General features: G+C 42.3%; 1 protein-coding gene across 1 annotated transcript in view; it reads left to right on the plus strand.

Annotated features, from left to right (window-relative positions):
- gtdc1 (glycosyltransferase-like domain containing 1) overlaps positions 1-13361 on the plus strand; it is a 45441-nt gene that overhangs the window by 4968 nt on the left and 27112 nt on the right. The gene's annotated exons all lie outside the window — the stretch shown is intronic.

The following is a 13361-nucleotide window of genomic DNA, read 5'->3' on the forward strand; positions in this document are numbered from 1 at the left end:
ACCGACGCAGAACCTACTGCGTAGGGTTACGCGGCGACGCGCTACGTACGCTGAACCCTACAGCGTAGGCTCTGCGTCGATTTAACGCGGAACCATAAATCAGGCTTAACACGGAGCTGTTTAGATCCCTCTTTTGTTCTAATCACCGGAGGAAAACTGCTAAGAAGACCCGCGGCCACTGACTGGACTTAAGATAAGGAGACACTGCTGCTTGCATGCCTTTATTTTTATGATCGTTTGCTGTGGACTGTCTGCTTCGCCCTCCTGCTTTTCCGTGCATGCTTCGCCTGTCGCTCCCGGCTTAACTCTCCGACGCCGCTGTGAGCGTATTGCTCGCGGGGGGCTGCGGTCCCGGTCCTCTGGTCCCGGTTGGACTTCATCCCCGGGCTGTAGTCGCCCTGTCTGGGCTGTGTGTCGGTGTTTGTGGTTTGGTGTGCGCGCGCGTGTGTGAAGACGGCAGAAGTTTGTAGCGGTTGGTTGGAGGAGGTTTGGAGGAGGAGCGGCGCAATGATTGACAGGAAAGGGGAAAAAGGACCCGTTTTTCACGGCGCAAAAAAACACTGTAATAAAAAGCCAGGAATGGAGTACTAGAGTGAAGTTTTTCTTGTTACACTCTTTTAGACACATTTGAGGGATGTTGGCCAAGACTTTTAATAGTGTTAAAAGCATGTTAAAAATGATGTCACAATACCTTTAAGGTTTGCAAATGCAAAAAGAAAAAGCACAACTAAAAAAGATGGGTTAGAGATTTTGATTTCTTAGTTGCAGATTTGGATTTTCAGATTTTGGGCTTTGATTCGTAGTACATATGGTGTTGCGTTGACGTCATAGATTCAGCTCCTCTGCAACCGAGGTTGGGTCACGGGGGCAGTAGCCTAAGCAGGGTACCCCAGACTTCCCTCCCCGGCCCCTTCGTCCGGCTCATCTGGGGGGATCGCAAGGCATTCCCAGGTTCAGCTGAGACACATAGTCCATAGAAAAACATAGTAGGTGAGGGTAGGAACGTAGACTGGCTGGTAAATCTTTACCCCAACAGACCAATTCAGATTCTGCATCACCGCGGACACCGCTCCGTTCTGCCTGTTGATTTCCCGCTGCGTTCACCGGGGAAAAACATCTCCAGAAGGGAAATATGGTGACTACAGACTTCAGGCAGCCACTTGACTGCAAGGGGATTCTCATCCAAGTAAAAATCATGGTTATATTTACAATGTCAGCAGTTTGTCCACACACTGGTGGGACCCTGAGAACGGGGTTGCTGTTCCTCAACGGGCTGTGATTTCTAAATGGTATTTTACTGACCGACTGGGATAAATGAAACGAAATCTGAGGGCAGACAGTAACAAAGTTGAACACCAGAGAAAATAACAAGCTTGACACGGAGAGATGCAGCTTTATTATGACACTGAAATGAGCTGGATAAAGTGGTGTGGAGCAGTAAAACAGTGGCCTATTAAATATGTATGAGAGTGAAGCCCTGACCACGGCTGTAACTGCACTAAACGGTTTCAGAGACAAGAGGGGTTAGGGGTGGTGTTTGAGGTGAAACTGATGGAGAGGAAGCAACGTCAACAACATCGTCAGACTGCCTGTCGACAACAGCTGAGCATCGCAGCTCGCATGGAAGATCACCGATGGTGACTCACGCATTAACCTGAAAGTACTCCACTCGCATTTCTAAGATTCTACAGTTGAGTTTTTATTTCACTGCCTCTTGTTTGGTATCTGTCAGTTCTGCTCTGGTTGTGAATGCCATTTGGTTGACGATGTCAGATGTTGATCTGAAAATCTATGTGGAAGTTTCGGTCTTCAATGTATGAGCCAACTGAAACTGAACAACAATCGCCAAACTCTTTCCGCACAGTTCGACTGAGCGAGCTGCTTGTAATGTTTCATAAAACATTTGATATCGTTTGCGTGACACACAAGGCTGAACTGTTGTCAGTCTGTGGAAACTACCAGTCATTTTTAGAGATTTACCAACTGGAATTTTCTGAGCTGTCATGATTTTATTTCTAAGAACCCATATCGACCTCGTACCACGGCCAACCACTGACGCATAGCAGAGGCTGCAGACTGCCTGCTCTACTACTTTGTTGGCATCTTAATATTGCATTTATATTCAGCAGGATGATGTTTTGAAGTGCTGGATTTACTTTTTGGTTGTTCCTCGAGAAGTGTTTTTTAACCTTAAAGAAAGTTTCACAAGTTGCTATATCTGGGAATTATGTAGTGACGGGGAAAAAAGATCCAAGACTTTGCCGTTTCCTGGGTCCAAGTAGACCAGGTTTGCGGTGTGTACTTGGGAGTTTATACTCTGCTAGTATGACCCACATTCTTCAGGGGACGTATTTCAAGCTTTCTTCACATTGAACATCGGCGTCCTCATGTGAAAGGGTTTTCCTGCATATGTGAGTCGGTCAAGTTTAATGTTGTCTTGGCTTTTAGACCAAAAAAAAATAGTAGATCTTTCCTTGCATGGAAAATGGTATTCCCAAACGAGCATGAACTTGGTGTGTTTGACGTCTGAAATTGCAAGTGCGACGCTCTACCACTCTGACAAGTTTGCGGGCCAGCGAGCCGTCCAGGCATCTTTAGGGGTTGCACTGTTGGGCACTGTTTTAAATGAAAAATGTTTAATGTTGAAGCTCTTCGGTAGGGCATGGTGGGTAACGGTAGGGCTGGGCGATATGGTCCAAAAGTCATCTCTCGATATTTTCTAGCTAAATGGCGATACTCGATATATATCTCGATATTTTTTCTGTGCCTTAATTGGGGTTTCCCCCAAAGCATTATAGCATAGCATCTCTGTTAGCTTCATTTTTTTCTGAGGCAAACCCTTAAAAAAACAGTCAGTTTTAATACAAAGCCTCGTGCCAAATGTCACACAGGTACCTTTATTAACAGAGGTCTGCACAATATCAAAATGTATAAAACAAATGAAATAAAAATAAACTGCCTGCATATATAGAATAAAAATGCTTCTTGAATAAAATAAAACAAATATCCCTTTCCTGCATAACAATTAAATTAAAATACAATTAATACAATGTAGACAGTAACAGGCAGACTTTTCCACTGAGGTTGACAGTTGTGCAAATAACAAAAAATTTGTTATTATCGATATAAATGATATTGTCTCGTACCATATCGTGTTTGAAAATATATCGATATATATTAAAATCTCGATATATCGCCCAGCCCTAGGTAACGGTGAGGGGCCACCGGAGACACGGCTTTCAGTATTAAGCGTGGCGACGTACTGCATTTTCGTCCTGCTTCGTCCGGAGCGGTCTGAATCCCTGTGTTTTGAATGCAGCACGCGGGGCCGTGAACGCGTCAGATTAGAGATGCATCGACTGCCGGCCAAGGGCCGTGCCCGTTCTGACCGCTAACCAATCCATTTTGTGCCGGTGTCATTTGCACAACCGCACATTCGGTCACCGCCATAGATATAAATATACTGTGAATGAATCATTGACTTAAACACAATTGGACAAATAATCTACAGTTTTAGGTTTCTGAAGAACGTCGCTGGGAGCGTTAAACTAATCTTTTTTAATCTCACCTAAAAATTGCTGAAAAAAGCCCTCAATTTGAGGTGTTTTCCTTAAAAGTCATTACATTATTGTGGCCAATCAAAAGATTGATATATAACAACAAAAAAGTGGCTTTATTAAGTTTTTTTCTTTTAACAGACTTGAAAAGATGCAGTCCTAGCCATTTACATCCACTTGGCAAGAACATTCGCCAGCCTCTCGGTCGCAGACATGCGCATGTGCGCGTGCTCTCTTCGAGTTTAGTTTGGAGAAGAGCGTTGCTGTGGCTTGATGAATTGCATCAACATCTTTGCTGTTAACGTTAGCTGTAGCTGTGCTCGCGCCTGGGTGCTTTGCGTTTATGTGGTAGGTTAAACTTTAGCTGGTAAGCTAATTCCTTTCCACAAAGAACACATATTCCTCTACCTTTATCAATGGTTTCGTTGGGGTAATTTAGAAGTGTAAATTCACTGGACCAACAACGTTCACATGCTCCTCCATTTTCACTTCTCTTCTCCGCTACTCACTTTATACAGTCTTTATAAGCGTTATACAGTCTACAGTCGCTATAAAGTGTATACAGTCTATGCTTACGAGGAGAACCTCCATCCAGTTTCATGGGTGTTTTTGGCAGAGGACCGGACTGTTTTTAAGACACTGGAAAAGGGCCGGTACATTTAACCTGTCTGATTTGATCCTTTCCAATTTTACGGTTTTATTCCCATTTATTAATTGTTCTGGTCTGTTTTATTTTGGCACGTTTAACGGTAAGCCATCTATCAAGACCAGTTACAGTTAATCTGTGCTAACGGTCTAAAACTTGGTCCGTTTGTAAAACCTGCAACTGGAAATGGAGCAATAAGATCATTTTGTTGTGGCAAAAAGATATTGTTGATAAGTTATTGTTTAAGAGGATGAAAAAAGGTGTGAGAGACGTTTTTAGCAGCACGAAATTGTCTTTAAACCTCCGTGGTTGAAGATGTTTGGTAGGTTCCTACGCATGAAGAGGCCATGGGTCGTAACACCCGCCTCCACACAACCTACGCTGCTGGCAAACGCGTTTTAGTTTTGGACAGATGTCCACCAATTACAGGCTGGATTATATAAAACCTAATGAGACCACGTTTGTCAGAAAGCAAAAGGGAGGGGGTATACTAACATTCATCTGTTCAGAATGAGAAGCAGAAGGCAGCGACGCTGGCGTCCGGAAGTGAGCGTTAAGCGGCAATGTTTGAGACAAATGTTTGTGTTTTATGGAAACAAATAAAATAAATGGCGACAGCTGTCACCTGCGTTGTCCTTTAAGACGGATCAGAACTTGGGCTGTGACCGACCCAGCGTTTCACGGGTCCAGACAAGAACACATTCTCACAAACGGCCCTCGACCCATTTGGTTGCTGCGTCGTCGCGGTGTGTTCACTGACTCGGAGGAACTGGGTTTCTTTGAACTCTCTGCTTGGCTGTGCTTATGATACATTTACTGACCTGATGAACTATCAGCTGATCATTTGGTGCTGATAAATGAGATTGGCACCTACGACCTTTCATTTCATCTCATTTCTGGAAGCAAAGTTCAGTTCAACTTGAACTTTATAGTACCCGAAGGTAAATTTGCTTTGCAATAAGGTGGTCTAGCGAGTCCAGCAACAGTACGCACAACATGCACATAAACCATAATCACAATATAAAAGTCTAAAACCGTATCTATTTATTTAGGAGGGTTATGGCAGTAGGTATAAAACTATGTTTAAAACGTTTGGTTTTGCATTTTGGTACTCTATATCTGCGTCCTGACTGAAGTAGCTGGAACTGCTTGTGTAGTGGATGAGAGGTGTCTTTTAAAATAGATCCAGACAGCCTTTGTATCTGTCTGCAAAACAGCATTCCCGAATTCATCTGCTGCTCTCTCGTTATCTTACTGGACCACTTCACTATCTGGTTTAGACTATTCTTATTTTTAAGAAACAGATTTCCAAACCAAGACACCATACAAAAGGATAAAACCGATTCAATAAATAAAAGCTTGATAAAAAAGGTTCAACAGTGCAAAGGTAGTGTTGTTTCTGGCAGCCTGTTTCAATTTTGGTCTAGTCTTTTTAGTCACGTTCATACTCCTTTTAGTCGTGTCAAGTTTCAGTCGACTAAAAGTCTGAGCATTTTAGTCTTATTTTAGTCAGAATAATTGTCCATGACCATTTTAGTCTAGTTTTAGTCAATGAAAACTGATGACATTTTAGTCAAAGATTGTATTTAGCCAAACCCATTTTACAATTCAAACAAGGTTATCTTATTATTATATTATTGTTACCTTATAGACTCAAGAATACATTCATTCCAGATTAGGACTGCAACGATTCGCCGATGTTGTCGACAAAAATTGATAATCAAAATTGTCGACAATGAATTCCATTGTCGACAATTGTCGCCATATGTGTTTTTCCAACGGAGTGAGGCATCTCACTTCAATACAATCTATGCCGAGAGTCGCGCATGCGCGATAGTGCAGCTGCGGGTAATAAAACTACTAAAGTTTGGGATCATTTTAGCCTTGATACGGCGAATAAAAAGATGACTTGCAAGGTTTGCAAATCCGACCTTGCTTTTCCCGGGAGCACGTCGGTAATGCAATTGAAGAGAAAGCACGTAGGAGTGTTGAACGAAATGGACTCGCCTTGGTAAGATATTAAGCCTATTTTCATTTGTTAAATTAATTAGTTTTATTCGTTAACTTTGTTTATTTCATGTTATTTTTTAGTATTATTTGAGCCACTCCCAGTCCCAGCCTGCGCGAAAGTCGAAAAAGCTTGTGTGATGATGACACTGATGGATTTGCATCTAACTTTCAGTCAGGTGCCTATGAACTGTCAACTATGCATCAAACTCCACAATGATCATGTTAACATTAAATCAGATAGATTTGTCTGGACATTTCTCTTGTGGGACGGGAGAAGACACTAAATCAATGCATCTCTATTATTGTGCACCGTGCGGGCATGAATTCTCAGAGTTTTGCGGATGAGGGCGGGAGCAGGATGAAGAAAACAGTCCCGCTATAGCAGGGCTCTAGGGCCCATCTTTCTTGTGTTTATTATCATTTGCCACATAATTAAAGCAACCTCATACTAAATTTAAAAAAAATTACTAATTATCCAATTAGTCTACTAATCGTTTCAATAGTCGGTGACTAGTCGACTATTAAAATAGTCGTTAGTTGCAGCCCTATTCCAGATACAGAAAATGTTCTAATTTGAGTTTACAACATATTTAATTTTTCCTGTGATTTTGTGGCTGCCTTTCTCCCCATCTTTTTCTTTTTCAACGACACATTCGGTTTTCTTTTCCACATCTATGTAGGGAAAGTGTATCCAAAGATCATCTCTTCTTCTTCACCCAGCCCAAGAGAAGATCCCCGCGTGGCCGGCCATCGGCCCCTTTCTCTATTGACGTTAACCTAGAGCTCTGCGTTAATGGCATCAGCCTCTAACCACTGCAGCTGCATGTGACGTCACCCAGCAGCAGCGACTAAACGAGAGGAAACAACTTAACAAATGTATGTTAAGGATCTTTGTTACAACATTTCGTCTTGTCTCGTTTTGGTCAATGAAAATGACATTTTAGTATAGTTTTTATTTTGTAATCTACATTTTAGTCTCCATTTTATTCGTGTACGATATTGCATTATGTATTTAATTATTGTTATTGTCACATGACCATTATTTTCGTTGCGTCTCGTCTCGTTTTCCTCAGGTGATAAAGGTTTGTTCACGATGATATTTAGTCCTAATTTTCGTTGATGAAAGCAACTTTATGCAAAGGGACTGAAACAAGCTCAAACATTAGAAAACAATGAGGAAGCTGTCGTTTCTTTGTGCCTAGAAATAAAACCTTCAACTCTGTTCAGGAATAACGGGTTTTAATTTTAACGTCTTCAAAGAGCTGCAGACCTCAAACCTCAAACCTCGAACCTTAATTTGAGCCGCTTCTGCCTGAAAGTCAACGTGAGTTATTAGCCGTTGGCATTTCATGCTGATCAGACACTGAAACCAGCCGTGTGATGTGTTGTGTACAAAGAAAAAGCTTCTGCTGAGGTTTCCACCTCCAAGCGAGTCGTGAAGCGTCAGAAAGAAGAGTGCAGGATGCTTGAGAGTCAGAGTGAAAACAGCTTGGTAACGGAGGGACTCGCTGCTGATTCATTCCACGACGTGTCGTCACCGAAGTCATTCCACTCTGCTGGCACACAGGAAGTGTGTGAAGCAGATGTTTATGTGGTGAGGAGGCAGATGTGCTGTTTGAATGATGGAACGGCAGGCCGAAGCCGCTGCAGCGTTGCTGCATGTGACATCATCGGGATGAGCGGCGCCCACGCCTTTTGAAGCGAGATTCCACTGTCGGCTTTCAGGTGAGGCTCGCTTCAGCTGCTCGGGGATTCCCTGGCAGGGAAACGCCCACATTAACCCTTTGTTGCGTGCATGTTGACAGCCTTCCACGGTTGCGACGGTGGGAGGAAAGGTGCCTTGGCGAGATGAGTCTGATCTGGAATCCCCCGCCGGGGTTCAAAGGGACTCTTTGATTTGGAGGTGGAATGATCGATTTCACTAACGCGCTTCCTGTCAGCGTGATCAATACAACGCTCAGATGGGTTTTACTTTCCGCTGTCTTCACGCTCACCCATCTGTCCTGCACGCTTTTGTTATCCACTCTGAACTGTCTGGTTCTGAGTGGTTCTGGGCTGGTTCTAGTTGTGTTTTGGGTCATTGTCCTGTTGCAGGACCCATGACGTGCAGCTGATACCAAGCTTTTTGACTTTGGACAACACATTTGTCTCCAGAAGGTGTTGATGGTATTTCATTTCTGTATCTGTGAACATAGAGATGATAGGACTGGTCCAAAAGCTCTGGTCTTGTCTCATCTGTCCAAAAACGTCCTCCCAGACTTTTGTAGTTTGTCAATATGCATTTAGACAAATTCCGGTCCAACAGTGGAGTCCTCCTCGGTCAGAACAGTGATGGACGGTGTGATCTGACGCTGATGGACCTGGACCTTGAAGTTATTCTGGATTCTTTGGTTTCTGACTGTCTCTTCAGTTTGTCCTCAGTTGTCCTATGGTGTGCACGTCCAGGGAGGTTGTCTTCAGTCCTCTGGAGCCTAAACCTCTGAATTACATTTCCAGCTGTGGTCTCAGGAACATCCAGCTGCTTGGAGACGGTCTTCTAGTCTTCACCTTTAACATGCTGGTCCAGAATGTTGTTTCTGATGTCCGCAGACTGTCTCCTTTGCTGTCCCTGTTCCAGGTTCAGTGGTGGACACCATGATACCAAACAGCAGAGGGACACTTTTGAGAACTGTTTTACTCTATCAAGCTTCTTCTTTTGGCTCTTCCCTCTGTAGAGGTCCCCACAGCTGATCACCATGTTCACCATATTGATTTAGGTTAGTTGTTAAATATGTTGGACGTCCGTGCCGTCCACAGGCTTCTTCGGTTATCTGGACTTGGAACCGGCTCTCTGACCCGCTCAGAGATGGGATTAAAAATGCATCCTGGGAGATTCAATCACAAGTGGCCAAAGTATGGATTCAGATCCCATCACTTAGGACACATCCGGCTGGTCTGGAACGTTCATGTCCACATTCTCTTCTTGCTCTGAACGCTGGGGTCGATCCCTTTGATGAACCAACGCCTTCGGCTTCGGCTATGACTCATTTGATTTTGTGGGTGAATTACGACATTTAAGCTCTTGTCTAGCAGGACATCTTAACAACAATAAGGGCAAGAGGGAATGACATTTCTCTTGACAAGAGCTCTGATAAGTATCATCACCAGTTTCCCCTTGACTTGACATTTTGTGTAGAGGTGCTTCTCTAGATGTCTGTTGTGATTCATGGTTCTGCGTATTCTGGTGACAGCTGAGTAAGAGCAGGATTTGAGTGGCCCCTCTTCTGCAGCACATCTCCTTGATCAGATCTAAAGTACTTGCAGACAACTGAAGCCTTGTCTCTGCAGGGTTCAGTAAACACCAGCATGTGTAGACCTTGGTTGGTTTTGCTACAGAAGCACCGATTGATTTCGGGATCAAATATCAGAAAGTTAAGCGTGTGTATGTTCAGTTTTTATTTAAAGGGGACCTATTATGAAAAACACGTTTTCTCTTGCTTTAACATATATAAAGTCTCCCCTCAGCCTGCCAACTCAGAGGAGGAAAGCAACCAAATTCTGCAGTGTATGTACAGCCGCCCGGATGAGCCACGTTACGTAACGACGTTATTCCGCCATTTTTTTGTAGCGGTGTATCTCGTCATTCAGGCAGCCAATCAGCACAGAGCCTCATTATCATAGCCCCGCCCACTCAGAATCCCGCATAGATACTGAGGTTAGAGACTGGGATGCTAAACACATGGCTCAGAGGCTGAATTTCTCATTTATTTAGCAAAAGCTTGTTTTTAAGGCATTCAAGGCCTTAAAATAGGTATTAGATGCCGTAATAGGTCCCATTTAAGCTGGATTCCAGTTAATTTAGAATTTAATTGCTGGTGCATAATTTTTGTAACAACAGTTAAACACATTTATATATTTGTATGGGTGTGTGTATATGTATGCATGTATTAGGGATGCAACGGTTCTCTGTTTAAAACCGAACCGTTCGGTTCGCCCTCCACGGTTCAATACGCCATGACGGTTCAAGCGCTCCTCGCGAGTCGTAGTCACTGTTCTAGCTCCGCCCACTCCCCCAGGCGATCACAAGTGGGGGAATTGACAGACAAAAGTTTGCAGAAGCACCGGCTTCATTCAAATCTCTGGTGTGACGATGGAGTGAAAACAGTTAACAGATCTTGTACTGTCTGTAAACATTGCTTGAAACATGTCCCATACCTAAAAGGAAAAACGAGCAATATGAGCGTAATCTCCAGCGTCAACACCCTGATGTAACGCTTTTTGCACACAGGACAGTCGAGCGACTCGATAAGGTAACACCAGCGAAAAAAACAACAACTGTACCTATAGTGCCACTTCAGATTAACACTAGAAAATAACCCGTGCAGTGGGAGCGTTCATTGCTAAAGATTTGCAGCCCTTTTCGGTGGTCGGAGATGTCGGCTTTTCGTCACCTAATGAAAAAAACTCCCGCACACATTTCAATAACGTTATCATATTTATACATATTTTATACTACTGTATAGTGTATACAGGTAGTCAAGGAATAAAAGGCAGTTTACCATTTAAAAGTGTTGTGTTCAGTAACTGAGAGTTTTTTAAAGATATGTTATACTATTGTACTGTACTAACTGTGCTGAGTTGTCAAGATTAAGAGGCTGTTGACTTAAAAGACTTATAGTAATTTACATTTTGAAAAGTGACAAGCAAAATAAACAGATAATTTTGGAAAAAAGCTCTCTTTATGCACATAACACAAACCAAAACCGAACCGTGGGCTACCTGAACCGTTGCACCCCTAGAGAGTGTGTGTGTGTATGTATGTGTATATGTATATGTATATATATACATATATATATATATATATATATATATATATATATATATATATATATATATACACACACACACATATATACATATATATTTTTATTTGTATTTTTCTGTTCTGTTTGGAGGTTATTAAGATTTATTAAAAGTATAATTGTTGTCTTTGTTTTTCTTGTAAATTTTTTTCCTATTTGCTTCTTATTGATATTCAAGTTTTATAATTAAAGTCTTTTTATACATCCACTGTATAATTTTAACTGATGTTTCCTCTGCCAGTTTTAATAATCAAACTTCCTTCATCTTCCAGCTTTTATGTATTTTTTTGCATTTATTTTCCTTGTTAGTTGGGTTTTTATCTGGTGATTTGTCAGCTTCTGTTGTTCCAGCTTTTTACCGCCTGCTGTGGATTTAATCATGATTGTATGTTTGGACGTTTGTTTGGCTTCGTGATTTATCTGAACATTTTAACAAGATCAGAAACATTTCACTTGTCATAATAACTGGTTTGTTTTTTCAGTCTTTCGTCAGCCTGCTGGGTCTCGGTCTCAGACCATCACAAACGGTGGCTCCTGAGCTGGTCAGAGACAAAGCCAGGGAGTCCTTTTCTGATTATTTTTCTTTAATAATAACTTATTGGATGCTTTTGGCGCTGCGGGGGTCCGTATCGTGTAAATCTGTGAACGCCGAGGCCTGAACAGAAACGACTCATCGGTTTTTCATTTAAAGGCCAAAAGGTCCGTCAGCGTGACTTAATCAGCGCACCGACACATTTTCATATGTTACATTATTTTGACGTATTCAGGAAACAGATTGGACAATTTTTAGCACAAAGGGAGACATTGTGCTCTGGTTTTCAATCAGATTTTTACTTCTGAGACGTTTGCTCGGAGGCGCCTCGGCGGTATCTGTCCTGCAGCAGCACAAACGGCTCATTTCCTTCTCCAGATATGAGTGGTGCTGGCGAGCTGCAGGCAGCAGATATCGACTGATTGGGCCGTCTGTGGGCGAGCGCTGAGTGCTGCTGCAGCATCATTAGCTCCCATTGTGGGCAGCTAAATGGAGGGAAGACTGGAAATCGCTGGGAGGGAGTTCGGTGGAAGGATGGAGGGCTTGGGGACTGTAAGCTGGCCACTTCCTGCCGCTGGCAACGTAAACCACTGCGCATCATAATGGACTCTTATAAGGATGCACAAATAGATGGATATTAGTGGGTTCCTGTGGTTTGTTGCTGCAGAGTTAACTGCTTGCTGAGGAAGAGTTGCTCATTTACTCGCTGAAACGAGGAAGATGAGCCTGCTTTGCCTTCTGGATTCGACCGGCAGATATAAAGTTAGGACTTTGCCCTAAAAGTTAGGTTTTGTGGAAGTGTGTATTTACACCAGAGACCAACGCATGAATGTTCTGGTAACGTTGCGGCCATCAGCTTAGACATGGTGCTAATCACAGTTAGCCCCGTAATGCTAATTAATATTGTTTTGATTTGATTTGATTTGATCTTTATTCATCTTGAACAAAACAATTTAAAACACATACATCAACAATAATAATAAAGCACAACCAGTTTTGTTCAAGAAGGGACAGGAAGAAGCAAATGCTTATCTAGTCCGGCCCCTTCTTGCAATATAAGAGTATCCGATATATAAAAGAATAATAGTAGCAATAACAATAATAATAATAATAATAATACATACATATATACAGTGTATACCCTTCTTCTTGACATATAAAAGTATGTCAATATAAAAGTAATTAAAAGACATGTGAATCAATAATAAAAGTAGCTAAAACGAAAGGCATCAAGCACAGTAGAGAAGAAAAAAAAGTCAATGAAAAAAAAAAAAAAAACAATCACCATAATAAAAGTAGCTAAAAAAGAAAGAAAAGCATCATGCACAGAAGAAAAAAAGACAATGAAAAAATAATAAAATAAAAAATCATGGTCATTATAGCATCAATTGTTGGTAGTTCAGTATTGTTTATTCGCATTCATTCTGATCAAATCTGTTTCAAGTCTTGTGGCGTGTGGCGCCCCGTCAGGATCCACGGTCAATGGGCCTGGTGCTGTGGAGGCCCTGAAATGATCCACTGTGGATCTTGGATCGTCAGCCGATCCGCGGGGGCATCTGGCCGAGCTTCATCCTCGGACCCTTCCAGACCCGTGATGATCACAAAGTTTTACTAGCGTTAGCATTAATACAGTGCATTGCGTTAAACAGCTCAGACGATGCCGCTCCATTTGACATGCTGGCCGCCATCGAAAGGTCCAAACCCCTTATTGTACAATTATTGCCTAGTATAATTTACCTAATGTGGTACAACCCCCCCCCCCCATCAGATATTGA

Source organism: Cololabis saira, chromosome 6 (assembly GCF_033807715.1).
Source record: "Cololabis saira isolate AMF1-May2022 chromosome 6, fColSai1.1, whole genome shotgun sequence".
Classification (NCBI taxonomy): domain Eukaryota; kingdom Metazoa; phylum Chordata; class Actinopteri; order Beloniformes; family Belonidae; genus Cololabis; species Cololabis saira.